The sequence below is a fragment of the Nanorana parkeri genome, unplaced genomic scaffold (genome assembly GCF_000935625.1).
Source record: "Nanorana parkeri isolate BGI_ZX_2015 unplaced genomic scaffold, ASM93562v1 scaffold133, whole genome shotgun sequence".
Classification (NCBI taxonomy): domain Eukaryota; kingdom Metazoa; phylum Chordata; class Amphibia; order Anura; family Dicroglossidae; genus Nanorana; species Nanorana parkeri.
In genome coordinates, this window is record NW_017306401.1 from 1,541,724 (window position 1) to 1,559,840 (window position 18,117).

Here is an 18,117-nt window from a genome sequence, read left to right on the forward strand (position 1 = left end):
CTATTCATCTACTCTACATATACACATATTACTAGGTGTGCATGCTTTTTGAAGTTGGCCATAGAACTAAAAAGGTACTTAAATGGTTGTTAATGATACAACCATGGCACATTTATCCCCTTTCCTCCCCTTTTACTTGAACATATTTTTGTAATGATCTATGAAACATTTTCATAATGTAGGCTAAGCGTTCTTTTAATAAAGGTCTGTTTGTATGTCTAGAAAAAGAAAACACATCAATTCTTATTGTCAGCAGCAATTTAATGACCACATTTACCAACATCTTTGGCAGTTTCATCATTGATTTGTATATTATAATCATGGCACATGGTAGTGTTGCAGGTGGCGTGCTTCAATATTGGGTCAAATGTTCAATATTACTCAGCTATGGCAGCATTTATGATCACTGTTATTTAAAAAAGAAACCATTTACATTTATATTTTATTAATTCTATACATTTTTGGAAGATAGCTTACACCATGGGGCAAACAATTTTTAAATGACCATTAGACCACTGTAAAATGTTTTTTTTTTAAGCAACCTATCCATATAGTGCAGTTTATCACAGACAAGGTCAAGGGAGAAGTACAACATCTATGTTTGCATGCTCCTTTTACTGTATGCTTGGACATTGTTCTAAGGCATCTTTACATTTTAAATATCCGTAAAAGAACAAAAATGTTCAACCAGCTTGTTCAACAGTTTAAATAATTGTACTTCATCATCATACTTCTGCACACACACACAGTTACTTAGCCATTCAGAGAAATTTGAATCACACAAGTGAAAAGACTATTTGTGCCCAAGTAACTTAATACTTGTCACACTTACCTGGTTTCTCTGTTCTTTGTGCTCAGCTTTCAGCCTACTGCAGGTCTCAGAGAAGACCTGGTGGTCTTTAGACTCTGAGCCTCTATCACACTCCCTGCTAACATGTAGTCATTCTATTTCTACGCTCCCGGAGTCAAGAGTCCCAATGACCCTTGCATTGCCTGTATCTAGAGTCCCAAGTGTCCTTACACTCTCTGCATCCAGAGTTCCTAGTGTCATTCCAGTTTCTGTTAGTGTCTGGCTGTCCTGAAAACCCTGTAACCAGTATCCTCAGTGACTACTGTTACCAGACCAAGAAAACACTAAAACACATGACAGTTTTACATGTTTACTACGTCACTGATTTGCTGCCAGCCTAGACTTTAGAATAGCTATCCTCTAAATTAGGAAAATCAGTAAATGGGAAATCCCAGGCTCTGGTTTGCCATGGTTACTGGCAAAAGTCCTCTGGCACCTATGATGTCTTGTCCATAAACCTCCTTTCCCCAAGACCTGTTTGTCAGATGGATGGCCTGCTGCACTGTGTCCACCACTGAGAAGAGCGACTGAGCCTTTTCTACATTTTGTCATGTGACTTATTTGTCACCTTTCTGTCACACGACACGGGCACATGGAAAACTCTAAACAGCTTTCTTTACGTAACAGTTACCAATCTGAGTGGAGGTGCTCTATGATTACTTATTCCCACTATTTCCAAAAGCTGAAAATCTTAAACAGCAGGGTGAGGGGGGTAAAAGAAAAGTATTTATGGCTGCTGTGGGGTGGGGGTTAGAGAACTGTATTTATGGATGCTACTGATGGGGTTTTAAGAGACGTGTATATATGAATACAGGAACATTTATCCATGACTGCTCTAAGCCATACATGATACTTTTATGAGAAAACCCTCAAAGAAAAGTTTAACTCTCATACAATCACAGAGCCAATGAAAGCTTAATATCTTCCCAATTCTGACCACAGCAATTCCTTTCTTCTGGTCTAATAAAAGACATCTACTGCAAATACAAACTACTGCCAAACCAGTATCAAAGTTCCTTATTTGTTGCACACATTTATCAAGCCTAGATTGACTTCCCATTGCCTTTACAATAAATTTAATTTTATTATGGTTTGAGTACAAACATCCCACACCTACTTTGAAAGTTTCTAAACTTAATTAGAACAAAGGTAATCTGCTTATGACAATTACAGAAATGTCAATAGAATTGGCTAAATGATCTAAATGTATGTTACATATTATTTGAGGTTGAATAAAGACACAGGTCCATCGAGTTCAACCTTTATGTGTAAGTGTGTGTGTAGTGCGTGAATGTACACAGATATGCCTTTAAAACATGCGTATTACACAGTGTATCCACTGTTTGTCAACATACAGCACCACAAGTATTCACCATCCTGGCCCTGCCTTCTATGGGAACATTACCCAAGACCAAAGGAGCTCATAGATTGTCCCAGTGCTGGATATAAATAAACAATGGAGCAGAGGCCATTAGATTAGTGTAAACATGCATTTGTGGAGGATGATTAGGCCAGGGATATGGGGTGAAAAGAATAAGTGCTCTCTCTTTTAAAGTGTTTTAAAGTTTAAATTTAATGCCGAAAAATGTAAGGTACCAAAAGGCCACGGGAACAGTAATGTCCCATATACATTAAATCACAACTGGAAAAACAGTCCTAGCAGGATTTGGGAATCCTGGATAACAATAAATGTTTGGCAGCACTGCTGAATTCCAAGCAAAAGCTACAGAAACCATTTCTTGAGGTATTTTCTGTAAATGTATAATTTTGTAAATTTTGGGTGGGCACTGTGTAAAAAACCTAGACATTTGGGCAGATTTAAAGGCAGTAAGGAAATGAACAAAAGAAAATCTTTTTCTTCACAATGAAGGATTAAAAAAAAAGTCACAGAGAGAATGTAATCTATGTTCTAAGGTATCTAATGTCATATATCCAAGGCCAGTATAAACATGAAATGTATTTCTTATCTATGCAAAGGACAAAGGGACATCAGTTTTGCATGATATAAAAAAAATGTGTGATCATTTATGAAAAGTTAGGATTGATTGACTTCTTCCCACCGTGGGTACGCATGTACGTGACAGTACGGACATGGGCATTACTCCGTGTTGCCACATATATGCATCGGTGTTTTCTGAATTTGTCCATTCCTATAACCAGATATAATATCATAAACACTTGTTTTATTAAATACAGACTGGAAAGAGACAGAGACATACAGTGAGGGGAATTTATCAAAACTGGAGCAGACAAAATCTGGAGCAGCTGTGCATGGCAACCAATCAGCATCCACCTTTCATTTTCAAACCTTAACTGAACAAACTGAAGAGAGAAGCTGATCGGTTGCCATAGGCAACTGCTCCAGATTTTTCTGCTCCAGTTTTGATAAATCCCCCCAGTATCTATAATGAATCGTTATTACAGTCTCCAGATTTTCAGATCTGCAACACACATTGAAACTACATATTTGAGGATTAGAATACAAATGATAATCATAATTGAAAACAATCATAATTGAAACCACAGACACTCAAAGCACCAGGATCATGCACATTTTCACTCAAGTATTTTACCGTACATTGCAAGGCTGTTAATTCATTTAGCCAGAGTATTTATGTAATATATTGGTAAAATATTTATTGGACAACACACACACATGCTGTTTACAGGAATATCGCACCTTCAACAATGAAAAAAAGTGATGAACCCCATTGTTTTCCAAATGGAAATTGTATATATATGACACACACATACAGTGTATAAACACACACACCTATATTATTTAAAAATATGATTTACTTGTGGATAGTTCTTCAGTTTAGAATAATAATTATGGAGTTTCCCTTTAAGAAAAAAGTCCAGAGTGTACAGAAACTCCAGCAAATAACTTCTCTAATTTGCTCCTTTTTGGTCTGTTAAATACACCATTGAAAGCCTTCTTGCACACTCCACCTGTGCTGACTGTAATCAGTTATGATTGTTTCCAGCTATCTCTATGGATTACAGATCACTTTCCCTATGTTATGGCAATGAAGACTTCTCCTAGGCTGACAACATTGCTCCTCTACATTTACAGTATGGTGAGTGAGCGTTGTTACCCTTGGACAGGAATTGTGTTAGTGCCAGAATCACCAGGTAAAACGACATTGAAAAAAAAAAAGCCTAAAAAAGAAAACAAATGCAGCCACCATATCTAAGGACTGGCAAGTTGCAATATATTACATTTGTGTTACTTTTAGATATGCTAGATAAAAATGTGCTTCTCTCTTTTTCTCAGTGAAAGTGGAAAACAGCTTTTTGTATGCCAATTTATGAATTATAAAAATTTACACATTTGCAGTCTGAGCTATGCAAAGCAGTGATAATCAATAGTTTTGAACAGTATTCAAATTTCAGACCATAACTAAATCTGATGTTAGAGGGAATAAAATAAAATTTTTAGTTTGCAGTTTTTTCCCCTAGGAAGTGCTTTGACAGATATATTTAAATGAATCTGGCATCATTTACTGATGGACTATCTACACGAGGCACTAGCTACAGAAGAAAAACAACTATCTTTGCTAATTAGCATAAACATCTTGATAAATACTGACCGTCTGATCTATGCCGCTGCAAAGGTGCTTGGAAAGAAAAATTACATTCTTCCTATTTCCAAAGCACATTTGTACTCATCTAGTTTGCACATCCCTACTGAGCACTTAAGCAACCGTCTAGTAAGGAAGAAATACATTTTTAACGGATTTTGCTCCTGAACTAAATATTATTCCCCAAACCAACCAGCGGCAAGTCTCAATACTCAGGTCTACTGAGTCATGAATAACCATGTAATTCATTTATTTATGACAGCTGTGGTACATAAAATATTCAAATTTAATTTTTTTTTTAGATTGTCACAACTTCTAATTTTTATTCTTGGCATTTAAAGAGTAACCCCACTTAAACGGCACATCGTATAGGAGTTGGAGTATAAAAAGAGTCAACAGTTACTTAACACTTGAACAAGCTCTTGGAAGTATCTACTGAGCTTTATGAAAAACTTGCTGGTTGGGAAATTACCTGAGAGAATTGTTTTTATGTGAACATTTACTATAATTCACAAGAGGCAACAAGCAAAATGTAAACCTTTTATATTTAGCACACTGAACGTTTGCAATATGTTAGGACCGGCAAAGAAATCACAGCATTTAAAATACAATTAGACTCTTGGATTGTCAAGCCATAACAACTAAACCTGCATCTGGCACATATGGGTGTGAACTGTTTTACCAGGCATGGGATTTCTAATTCTATTGAGGCACTCCTCTGATTCACACACACCTGTTAGGCCGTACAGCTGGGAACATGCCACTATTTTCCTGGTTTAGAGCTCAACTTCAAATTCCAAAGACACAAGCATTGTCCAATGAGCAGGCTGGATGTAGAGATGACAATAGCAGCTGTAGAGCAGAGTCAGGAAATAAGGTATCCACCTATCTAATTATGCAGTGGGGCCAGGGGCATGTGAATAACAAGAGTAAATAAAATTAAATACAGTTATTTAGATAGAAAAAGTTCAGTATAATGTGTTTGAACTGTGTATTTAGCCATTTGCCTGGAGTTCCCTTTTAAACAATGAAAAGCATTTTCAGTATGTAAATACATAATTATATAAACACATATTAAACACTCACTAATTTAAAAAATGCAAGAAGATTTGTTCTGCTTCTGTGTTGTCACTTTAAGATCATTATTTGAAAAAAAACAGCTAAGCGTTCCATTGTCTGTAAGTTTCTTGTAAGAAAATTGCCCATGAAAAGATCATCCTTATTTATCTTATTTTTAACCTTTAGCAACACTCTGTGACCTTTTCGTCAATGGATCAAAAAACAGAGAACACAACCTGATACACTGGAAAGATGAAACTAACTACAGACAAAAGGTCATGCGGCACTGCCTTGGATCTGATGCTGGACACTCATTCTTGATTCAAAATAGGATAAAAGTCAATCTTTGCTGCCATGTTATCAAACCCAATAAGAGGAGGCCGGAGTGACTGTTCAACATCTTCTTTTAGATCAGCTTTAGAAAAGCCATGGCTTGAACTGGGGATTTCAACTGGTTATATCTTGCGTTTCTAGTAATCTGCAATTTGACTTTTCCCTCACCCTAACTCCAAATAAACCCTGATCTTATAAGTGCGGGTGGAGATCTCCTAAGCTGTGATCTTGAAGCATCAGTGAAAGCGGCTTCTCAAAGTTTATTGCTTTGACAGCTTGTTATTAGTTTGAATATCTTGTCAAGTTGTGGAAGAATCCACTGCTAAAAATAGAGAGACATTGATAGCTCAATAGGACACAACTGCCAGCTTCTGAAATTGGTCAACAACTTGGGCTGACAGCTCTCAACAAAGTGAAAAATGGAAGGTGACACTTTGACAGAGCAATCTTCTGTTAATCTTCTGATAACATAGGGAGGTATATTGCTTGTGTAATTAATTTCATATTTTTGAGAGGGAGAAATTCCATGGAGAAATGTACCTTTATGTCCTGAAAATAAAAGCTTATGACACATTGATGGTCTTTGCTGTTCATATTTCTTTTATCACACGCTGGGGCATATATTTTATTATCACTACATGACCCACTTAAGGCAGCAATTAAATGCCTCATACATTTTTCTTACACTTTTGACTTCATAAATACCGAATTGGCCAGTCATTCAGCACTGAAATGAGATTCAGGTCTCTGCAGTGCTTTTATTTAAAGCAGTGAACATTTAAACATGAGATAGCAGTGAAAATGAACAGCACCATGTGCTAGAAAATATATATTGTTGACATTAGTAGTCTGAAAAAAATGATCATTGTGTTATTGTGTCGAGCTATAAACTAACACATTTTTTTAAAATGCAGAGGTTATTTATAAAAGTATTATAAAAGTACAAAGTGCAGTAACACCAATTCACCCGATCAGTAATCATATTTCATTGCACTGACTTGCTGAAAAGTGAACTATGACTGGTTGCTGCATAATTTACCATTCCAATAATTATTTAATTGAACCAGTGCACTCAAAAGTGATAATTCAGTTATAGATTTTTGGAGGCAGGTGGCTCAAGCCATCCCCTATCAACTGTTATTGTTCATATAAACTTAAATCACTCAGCTAGGAAAATTGACAAGAACCAGTGAGGGATGATTTACATCTATGTGTTGAGGGAACGCACATCTTAACCACTTGAAGTCCGCGGTGTTAAACCCCCTTTATATGTGCGTAAACGTGGGGGTCTTAAACATTTTGCGGTTTTTTAAAAACTTTTTTTTATATGTGACTTTTATTCTTTTTTTTATTTATATATATTATATTTTTTTACACTTATTGTTACTGCTATTACATAGGGGGATAATAATCCCCCTATATAATAGCACAGGTACACTGACAGGTCCTCTTTATGGAGACATCAGGGGTCTCTAGGACCCCTGTCACCCGGGGACCCCAATAGAAGCTGATGAAGCAGAGACCTGCTTCATCAGCTTCTTTGCTCTGGCTATAGCAGCCAGATGACTGACAGGTGAATGCGGAAGTGACGTAATACACATTACTTCTGCATTCACAGCCCAGAGGGAGTTCAGCATGGAGTTGATCTCCCTCCCTATTCCTCCTGACGCCCTCCCGAGCCGGTCCCGGGCTGCAGATGGGCTAGCGGATCCCGGGATTGAAGGTGAGGGGTCAGGAGGGGGGGCGGCGGCAGCAGACGAGGGGGGCGCACACCAGCACATATACACGATCGGCTGGCTATAAAAGTATATATGTTAAACAGCCGGTAACGGCTCTATGCAGTGCCGCTAATGCAGCAGTGCCGTCCGTTTTTTTTCAACGGGCGGACGGCAACTGGTTAAAGCAAATGTTACTGCATCAAATGTACATGCATTGACATACTGCAGTTCCAGTAATTTTGATTAACACCCCCTAACACACGATGGCAACAGACATTGGACAAAATGTTTGATGTAACACATTATGGTGCATTGCAATGCATGGAAATATACCAATGTGTGTGACGGCAAACATTTTGTATTGGGATCATAGTTTAAATAATACATTCATTTTCAGGGTTGTCAGCATTAAAAAGGATGTTAAGAATTCAATTAATGTATGGCTTGGGATCAGGGATTAAAGTTTAAGAGCTGAGTTAGGCAGACTATTTTCCTCCCCAAAATACAGCACCTGGGGAATTAGCAGCCAATCAATAGACCCCAGGAATGTCACATGGGGCAAGGGCATTCCATTCAGTGTGACTGCTGATGACTAGGGATGAGCTTTGGCTTAGTGCAAACACAGTTTGCATGAGTTCATCCAAGCCCACTTTAAACTGCGCTTGACACACCTCTCTCCCCTTCCGGCCTAATCAATGGCGGCAGTTGACTTAGATTTTTTCTCTGGCAGGTGCATTAAAAAGGTTAGCTTTTTGGATTGCTAGTAGCCTACTATGTAGATTACGTTTGTAAGCTTAACATATGGGGGAAGTATAAGTGTTAAGGTGACCACTGGTGATGAAGAAAGTGAGAAAATTAGGTGATGATACTTGGGGGGTATGGGTGCTTATTCTTAAATTGCACATACATCGATTGAATTTTGGCAATCTGCTGATTCAGATTAAAATAAATCCGTGAGTAGCCCTGCCAGCACCACCTGGATCAACAAACCTTGACTGAAGCCAGGTAGAAAACTGTTGGCCAGCTGTTAGACTACCCAAACAGTGACTGCTGTTTGGCTTTAGTCGACAGTTGCAGGTGCAGGCTCTCAGAATACAATATCCAGCAAGAGAGATTCCTCCATCCCATTGGATTGAATGTGAGAAATCTAAGTGCAAAAGACTACATTTAGTTCCACATTTGTTTCAGCCCTGGAAGTACCATGCTAGGCCAAAAATCAAACATATCCCTTTTGCCCACTTGATATATATATCATCACTATACCTTTTGAATCCTCTATAACCTAAAATTAATTATAGTAAGGCTGTTAATACCAGCAACCATGAAGCAGGATGGAATACTGATCCTTGGATAGTAGGTCTGGAAGATCATGAAGTGCCCTTGGAGAGTTTGCTAGGAGTTTGACTAATGACTTAATGGAAGCTACAGCTGTGGTGTTGTCCAAATGAATCCTGGTCAGGTGACCCTGTAACTGGGGGATCCCACTTTGAAAGGAGAACCAAATGGCCCTGAGTTCTAAGATGTTGATTGGGAGACTAGATTCCTCCATTGATCATGTCCTTTGATTCGAGAGGCTCCTGAGGACTCCTACCTAGCCTGGCTGGCTGCCATCTGTCCTGAACACCTTGCAGACTATTGGGAGGAATAATTTCTCCAATTCCAATGTTGGGTTGGAGATCCACCATGATCTTATTGTGCTAGTGTATTGAGAGGTACAGGGACAGAACTAGACTGCAAGGTCTGAGCATAAGAGTGAACAGGATCTTTTCCAGAGAAAGGAAGATCCTTGACAGGGCCATGCCCAAGACCAGGTCAGGGTACTCCAAATGATGTGAGGGTTCCAACAATGACTTTTGGAGGTTAAGAGCCCATATGAACATTTAAAGGGTTTGTATTGTTTAGGTGCCTCACTATGGGGGGAACTACAGGGGCCAGCACCTTGGTGAAGACCTGAGGCACAGTGGACAGCTCAAATGTGCATGAAAAATGGGGATGTGCAAATATGCATCCATGGTGTCCACCAATGCAAGAAGACCAACTGTCTTGAGGGGGATATTGGTGAGTTTGACAGCAGAGAGAAGGGGGAGGCAAGAAGCAAAACTCAAGCTTGTATCATTTGGTTATGATGCTCTGGACCCAGGAGGCAAAGAAGGCCCCCTTTCCTCCCTGGATGTCAGGTTCTCTCCCATGGAAGAGTTCACAGAACTGAAAGCAGCCCCTTTTACTTCCTCCTCAGGGAGCACACAAGAAGACAGATGAAGGTCAAAAGGGAGACTATGAAGGGGAAGGAGAAGGGGTCCGCTTAGCCCCCTGCGGACTGAGGACTCTAAGAGTGCAGACATTTTCCCCACGAATTGCACCATTACAGTGGTAAACTCTTCCCTGGAATAAGAGGGTGCACTGGAGGGTGCGGAGGATGACCCTGAGGTGGGGAATGAAGAGCACATCATAGGGCTAGCAGAAACAAGTGGGGACAATACCCTCCCCAGAACCAGTAGGAACCTCTAGTGGGACTCTGTGCAGGCTCCATGTGGCTTCCCAGGTCACCCATCGACACCAGACGAAAGACACAAAATTAAAAAAAATAAGAGCAGCAATCCACCCCCACCCAGTGGAACACTAAAATGACCCGCAGGATGAACGGGCAGAACAAGGCACTTGAGCAAGGACAAGCCCTGACTTACTACACTCAAAAAGTGATTCAGTTGGCAGTGTGGTCAATTAAAGGGGTTAATGTCCCATCTAGTCTTTGCCCTCCTTGTGGGCTTACCCCTTGAAGAAGGTCTTCAGGGACAGGACTCTATCGCAATAGAGCAAGGTCCTGGGCTTGTAAAGAAGCCTGCAACAACTACACATTCTGCACAAATGGCCAAGGTGAATGCCCCATGCCGAATCCAGCTCCCTAACTGCATTACAGACCAGCCCCCATCTTCCTCGCAGGTCGGGTTCAAGTACTGCCTGCCAAGGCTCTGCCCAGAAAAAAAAACAATCCGGATATAGCTGCTGCATTGGCTGTGAGCAGCATTAGGGAAACTTGCTAGAAGAAAAGAGCAGGAAAAGATATACTTTCCTCAGAGCAGAAAGTGACACAAGTGATATTTCATTAGATTTTAAGGGCAGTTGTACCACAACTCACTGCAGTGCACTTAAAAAAAAAAGTACAGCATGCAGTAATTTAAGTGCACACCACTGGAACACAGTGGTGTGAAATTTCACCATCCATGACGAGGCAAATTGCCTGGGATGAGCTAAAACAAAAACGGCCAGTGCAGCCAAAATGCAGATGGTATAAACGAGCCCTTAGATTTTACCGTTTCAAATTAAAACAGTAACATTTTAATGTTGGGTGGGCCTGTTGTATAAAATGTAGATGAAACCACAGAAAAAAATATGTCATATATAAAAGATAGTAATGTGATATCGTTGAACATTTGTAAACTCACCCAAGCATTGTTTTATATAAGTTTATGCTATTATGCTAGTTTTGGAATTCATTTAAGCTAAATACTGTACATTGGGTTGACCAACCTGATTGTTACAATTTAGCCTGACTTAAATAAATAGTTAATATTTTCCATTATATGAGCTGCACTCCGTTTATGTGAAACTGTGCAGACTTTACATTATGTACAAGACATATAGACAATTTAAGTCAAACTAGAATAATCTAAGGACGTAAGCTATATTAAGTCTAACATTAATGGCCAATATAATTAGAATTTGATTACGCTGGCCGCAGAGACAGAATCAGCTTGTTAAATGTAAACAACATATTTTACTACTTAGTATGCACTCTGTTTCTTTTATTACAGGCAAGACTTGAAACAGATAAATATGTAGTAAGATAAATCATAGCATGCAGAAAACAATCATTTAATAAAAAGATGTGTCCAAGAGGTTCACATAACATGATCTCTGTAGAAACAGAAGATTTTCTCTTGAATAGACCGGGCCAAAATTATATAAAACAAACCCTGACACTGTCCTGCCACTACGTAAAGCTACATGTGTGTTGACTCGTCCTTTGTTGGACATTACATTCTCTACCATGATTTATCCTTTGCAGTTTGCAGATTATTTATAACACTGCTAACTAACAGGAAAACAAGCTCTTTTGAGCTTGTATTTACTGCAGGTCACTTCCTTTACTATAACATCAAATCAAAGTTATATGCATCTACTGTATTGATGGCCTTACATGGGCACATCTCTATTCTGATGCTACAATAAGCAAGAATCTCCTGGTCTCATGAACACCAAGAGCCCAGGTGAGATGATTTTCTTTCCAAACATATATTTCCATAAAAGATTATGCATGAATTTCCAGCATGCTGGATCCATTTGGGAAATGTCACTCCCAATTTTCATTATTTCTGAATTGGTAACCTATATGTAACCAAAGTTGAATGTTACAAAAACTTTAAAATGTAAACATAGAATCATAAATGACTATGGTTACGAAGGTTAGGCACAGTATAAGCAATAATGCCAATACCCCATTTCAAAAACAAATTCTGCTAATAAGCAGTCTTCTTCAAGCTCACAACAGGTCTCTACCAATTGACACCAGGAAAACATTGACGACAAAATAACGTTTCTGATTTTACCAATCTGTGGGTGCTCTGTACTTGACTTAATGACTGTCAGGAAACAGTTGGATTCAGATGGGTACATCAGGGCTTTGGACCCACCAATCTTGGCCCTGTGTCACACAGGTTCCTGCCTGATCCTCCCACCAGGCCTCTTGTAGCTGACTGCACATCAATGGCTATGGTTTGAACAGCTATATCTACATCCAAAGGCTGTCTGCTAAATCCTTACTGTTGAGTTAGACTATTTCATTTTCACAGTTGCCACAAATAACCACTCAAGGACTGATTACTTTCACAAAAATTCAAATGGCATTTTGTTTGTCGTTACATTGCACCTACTGTATATTACAGAATGGTCATTTCAATGTACACCTGAAACAGACAGGACAGACACCATGGGATACAGAAGTTGGATTAGAGACCGGAACCAGTGCTGGAGGGATTGCTGAATACAAGTGGAAAGAAGAAAATGATTGGACCAAGAGGCATAATTTAAACACCTAAGCTGGACTGAAGCAACTAAGAAAAAACTGTGCTCAAATGAAAGCTCTAGGCTCTATGGCTTATTTAGCAGAAAACACTCTATAACAATTTATCACTGAGCACAGTGGAAAAAGATTTGGTCAACAGTCAACACACTTAATTTGGGGTCTAATGTTGGGTACACACCACTCGAATATCACGTGAAATCTGATTTGTGGGTGGTCCTATTAGATCAACTTTTGTCAAAGGGATATGTTGGAAAATTGTCGGCTTAACAATCCTCACAGCTAATCAACTGCAAGCACTGTTTGGGGATTTTGATAATGACAGGCACTGCTATTGGAATACAATGTACACAGCAGGAGATTCATTCATCCACACTATTAGCGTGGATGGAGCAATATGTCATATTTTTTTGTTCAGCCTGCGAGGCTGAAAGAAACAAATATGTCCATGTATACTCAGCTTCACTTGAATGGTGTGATCTTTAACCATGTCTTTAATCTCGTAATCAGTCAGTCTGCCTATTTAAATGGGAAAAAGTAGTTTCTCTGCTGTTTTGCTTTATTGCGTGCACCACAATGAACATGGACCAGAGAGCAAAGTAGAGGAGTTATCTGAGGAGATAAAGAAAATGAAAGACCATCACGTCAAAGGAAAAGGCTATCAGACAATCTCCATGAAGCTTAATGTCCTATGAATACAGTTGTAAATATGATTTAAGAAGTTTAAGGTCCATGGGAGTGTAGCCAATATCTCTGGACATGGGGGCAGTAGGAAAATCAGCCACAGATTGAACAGAGGGAGAGTGTAAATGGTAGACAAAAGGCTAAGGAAAACAGAGATACAAGTGGAATGCCAAGGTCAAAGTACATCAGTGTCTTATCAAACCATCTGTCACTTTTTAAGTGATAATGGGCTTAAAGGAAGAAAGAGAACTCTGTTGAAGGAAAAACATAAAAAAAAGCAAGACTGGAGTATGCTCAAGTGCATATAGACAAGCCACGGTGCTTCAGGGAGAATGTCCTTTGAACAGATGAGACAAAACTGGAGCTTTTTGACAAGCTACAATGGCTGTATGTTCACAGATGCAAAAATAAAGCTTTCAAAGCAAAGACCGTCATACCTACTGTGAAACATGGAGAAGGCTTGGTTATGGTTTGGATACAATGAGATAAAATCTCAAGAATATCAAGGAATTATAGAAAAAAAAATACTGCCCAGTATCAGAAAGCTCTGTCTCAGTCGCAGGTCATGGGTCTTCCAACAAAGCTAACAGCACCCTATAATGGCTAAAATATTTTATTTAATCAAAATGAAAGCCTGATTTTTAATCAAAATGGAATAAACAACCATGAGTGGATTTTCAGTGTTCCAATATACTAACAGATTTTGCAAGGGGAAAATGGATGCATGGCTAGTCAGTATATGACAAGATTATCTATCCTTTGTGTGCTGTATCTGGTAAAGGAGCTGTCCACAAACTATTCATACACACAATATTAGCCAATGGGGTCTATAATTATTAGATAGCCAAAATATAGGATGCTTATTCTTGTTTAAAGCAGACCTCGCATCACAAAGCAAGGTCTGCTTATTTTTCAGGTCTTCTCCCCTACCCCATGCCAAAAAACACTGGAAAAAAAAAGAAGCTTGGGCATTGCTCAGTACCCCAAATTTAGCAAGCAGAAGCTCCTGCACTGTGCTGGAGCATAATCTTGTGAGATTGGGGCTACTTAGCATTAAGCTGGGTTACACATGGTTTTGTTCACCCTTTGCAGGCTGAAGGGATCAAATATGACAGATTCCTCCATTCACGCCAACAGCAATGAATCTCCAGCTCTGTATATTGCTGATTGGCTGCAAGCATCGTTCGGTCCACAGTTTTCCAGCATGTTCATCAAACAAAAGTCGATCTAATAATCGACATCGGTCAAGGGGATAGGGCCACCCACAAATTCAATATCGGCTGATTCAGCAGGAATCAGCTGAAATTGAATCCATGTGTACTCAACTTTACCTGGGATTTTGCCTGTAGGTCCATGACGTCAGCCTCACCTAGTCGCTGTAGGCGGAAGCTGGAAAAAAAGGTACATTTGCTAACTTTTTTCCTCAGGCCTGAATAAATAAGTGCAAGTTTCCTTTTAGCTCAAGGTCTGTTTTAAAATGCTACACACGTATAAAACATAAAAAGTAAAGCCTGGAGGAAGGATAGTTATACATAAGTGTTTATTCAGGTAAAACAGGTATAGATGTATAGTTAATAATGACAATCCCACAACATAGGTTAAAAAATGTTCCTCCAATAAACCAGTTAGTATATTTAATTAATACTGTCCATTTTGAGATTACTTCTATCAATTTATTTTTCACATTTGCAGTAAACAAAAAAAACAAAAAAGGAAAGCCTTAGGTACCTTGAAAGAGGTGTTAAATGCACTTTCCTATTATATTTTACATTATAACCATTTGACTATAGAGATCAATTTGAGATCTATATCTTATTCTATTTGCTGTTTTCAAATTCTTCTGTAATGGTACTTGTGATTTTGTGTTTATGACATTAGGAAAGATGTACAATTACTGGATTAAATTACAATAAAACACACCACACACCAAATTATGCAAGAAAACAAATCAATAAAAATGTACTGTAAGAGTTATTGAACAGTTTAAGTCAATTATATTAAAAGCCAAGCTGTACTACCACTGAAGACTTCTCTCTGTATTGAACAAGTACTAGTAACATGGGCAGGGCCAGTGCTAGACCATTTTGACCAGCTACTTGCACCACCCAGGCCCCCTCCCACGGTGCAGCCCCATTCTTTTGCCACCTAGCTTCCACAGGTGATAGATGGATGTAAGCAGCCAGGACAATAGCCAGACTGCTATTGGCTATTTTTTTTTTTTTTAAAACAATAGCAGACTAGCTATTGAAACCTCAGCAACTGAGCAGAGGAGCGGACCTGAGAGAGAAAGTTGTCTCTCAGCTCCGCTCCTCTGCTCAGTGGGAGGGTGCAATAGCTAGCCTGCTATTGGCTTTTGCAATTTAAAATAGAGGGGGGCACCAAGGAGGGAGGGGTGTGATTAAACAAGGCTGCGCCCTAGGCAGCAGTGCGTCCTAGGTGGCTGCTTAGTTTGCCTAGTGGCAGCACCGGCCGAGAACATGGTGCATAAATGTCTATGAGGTCCAATTATTGCATTTATACTTGATGATTAATTTGTTGCTCACTGTCTGTGCCACTAGGATGCACTGCCTTCGTGTGCCATATTAAAGAGAATCTGTCATGAGAATAACATGATAAACAATGCTGCCCCAGTCTTTCTGAATATGCTAGCTACCTGCCAGGTTGGTCCTCTTGCTTAACCACTTGCTGACTGGGGTGTTTACACCCCCTTCCTGTCCAGGCCATTTTTCAGTATTCAGCGCTGCTGTACTTTGATTGACGATTATTCCGTCATGCAACGCTGTACTGAAATATATTTTATACCATTTTTTGAGGGACAGATAGAGCTTTCTTTTGGTGGTATTTAATCACCACTGGGTTTATATATATATATATATAACAAAAAAAGTACAAAATAGTTTAAAAAAAATGGTTTTCCCTTTATTGTTTTAGAAAACAATTATTTTTACCCTATTTTTTGGTAAAATATAAAAGGCGGGGTCACGTCGGGTAAATAGACACCAAACATGTCAAGCCTTAAAATTGCGTGCGCCCGCGAAATCGCAAAAAAACACCATAGCAAAAATTTGCCATAGGCGATGCTTTAAAAGATTTTACCGCTCATCAGTTTAGTGTTATCAGTGATTGATAGCCCTAGAATTATTGCTCTCATTGCGACGTTCACGGCGATATGTAACACATGCAGCATAATTGGAGCAATCGCGGTTTTTGCGTGTAGGCGCATGTAACGCATTTTTGCGCATCTATGTGGGGGACTGTTAAAAACATTTTTTGGGTTTTTTTGTTTTGTGTGTGTAAATTTGTATTGATTTTTTTTTACACTTAACTTCATTGTTATCACATAGGGTGCTCCTATGTGATAACAAATTACAGTTACAGGTCCCCTTTATGGAGACATCAGGAGTCTCTACGACACCTAATGTCACCTAGGGACCCCCAGAGAAGCTGATGAATCTGCTTCATCAGCTTCTCTCCGGTTTCTGTACCGGAGAGTGACAGAGGAATGCGGAAGTGATGTAATATACATCACTTCCTGCATTCAGAGATCGGGAGGAGAGCGGAGGGAGATCGCGGACTGATCTGTCTCCATTCTCAGTGAACAGAGCCACATCGCCCGGGAATGGCGGCGGCGGGGACAACAACGGCAACGAGAGGAGGGGTCTTAAATACAAGCGATCAGGTGTCTTTAGACGCCGGACCGCTTGTATGTAAAAGGCAATCGCTGGCCGTTTAAAATCCTGGCGGGGTTCCGACTCGTGCGAAGGATGTCTAAAGATGCCCATCAGCATCCAGGAGACTCCCGTCAGGCCGTCTTTCAACAATCAGCGAATGGGAAGTGGTTAACCACCTCCCGTGACGAGATCAAAATAGAGCTTTAAGGTCACAACCATAAGCGCTATGTTTGGAGAGGTGTCAACAAGGCCTATAGAGATAAGAATAGCATCCACACTGTGAAGCTTGGCACAGGGAATCTTGTGAAAATTGATGGCAAGATGAATGCAGCATATTATCAGAAAATACTGGCAGACAATTTGCATTCTTCTGCACAAAAGTTGCTCATGGGATGCTTTTGGACTATCCAGCACGACAATGATCCTAAGCACAAGGCCAAGTTAACCCTCCAGTGGTTACAGCAGAAAAAGGTGAAGTTACTGAGGTGGCCATCACAGTCTCCTGACTTTAATATCATCAAGCCACTCTGTGGAGATCTCAAATGTGCGGTTTATGCAAGACGACCAAAGACTTTGCATGGCCTAGAGGCATTTTGCCAAGCCGAATGGGCAGCTTTACCTCCTGCAAGAATTTGGGGGCCTCATTGACAACTATTACAAAAGACTGCACCACTGGCATTGATGCTAAAGGGGACATTACAATGTATTAAGAGCCAAGGGTATGTAGACTTTTGAACAGGGGTCATTTTATTTTTTTATTTGTTGCCATGTTTTGTTTTACGATTGTGCCCAACTGAATATAAATCCCATAAGAAATAAAATAAATGTGTTTTGCCTGCTCACTCATGTTTTCTTTAAAAATGGTACATATATTATCAATTCCCTAAAGGTATGCAAACTTTTCAGCAGAACTGTAGATCTTAATAGTCTGGTGTCTGATGTGAAGTTGAATTGATTAAATGTTTTGATAGAGACATACGCCAGTTGAAAGATATTATATTATATGCATTACAGAGCTGTTCATAAGGCAACTTGCAGAATTCCACTTGAATCAGCAAAGGGAAAAATATGTTTTTAGCTTCCCAAGCCAGAATACTGTTCCTGCCAGCCAATTTCATGCTGATCATCATGATTTGTA

The 18,117-nt window shown here is 39.4% G+C and overlaps 1 protein-coding gene and 1 long non-coding RNA gene across 3 annotated transcripts in view; one reads left to right on the plus strand and one right to left on the minus strand.

The window, feature by feature from the left end:
• Positions 1-18,117, minus strand: part of TBC1D22A (TBC1 domain family member 22A) — a 436,851-nt gene that overhangs the window by 19,971 nt on the left and 398,763 nt on the right. The window lies entirely within an intron of this gene.
• LOC108784944 lies at positions 168-17,600 on the plus strand. The gene is made up of 3 exons (XR_001941100.1): positions 168-178; positions 12,740-12,743; positions 17,465-17,600. It is a non-coding gene; the product is annotated as an uncharacterized LOC108784944 (long non-coding RNA).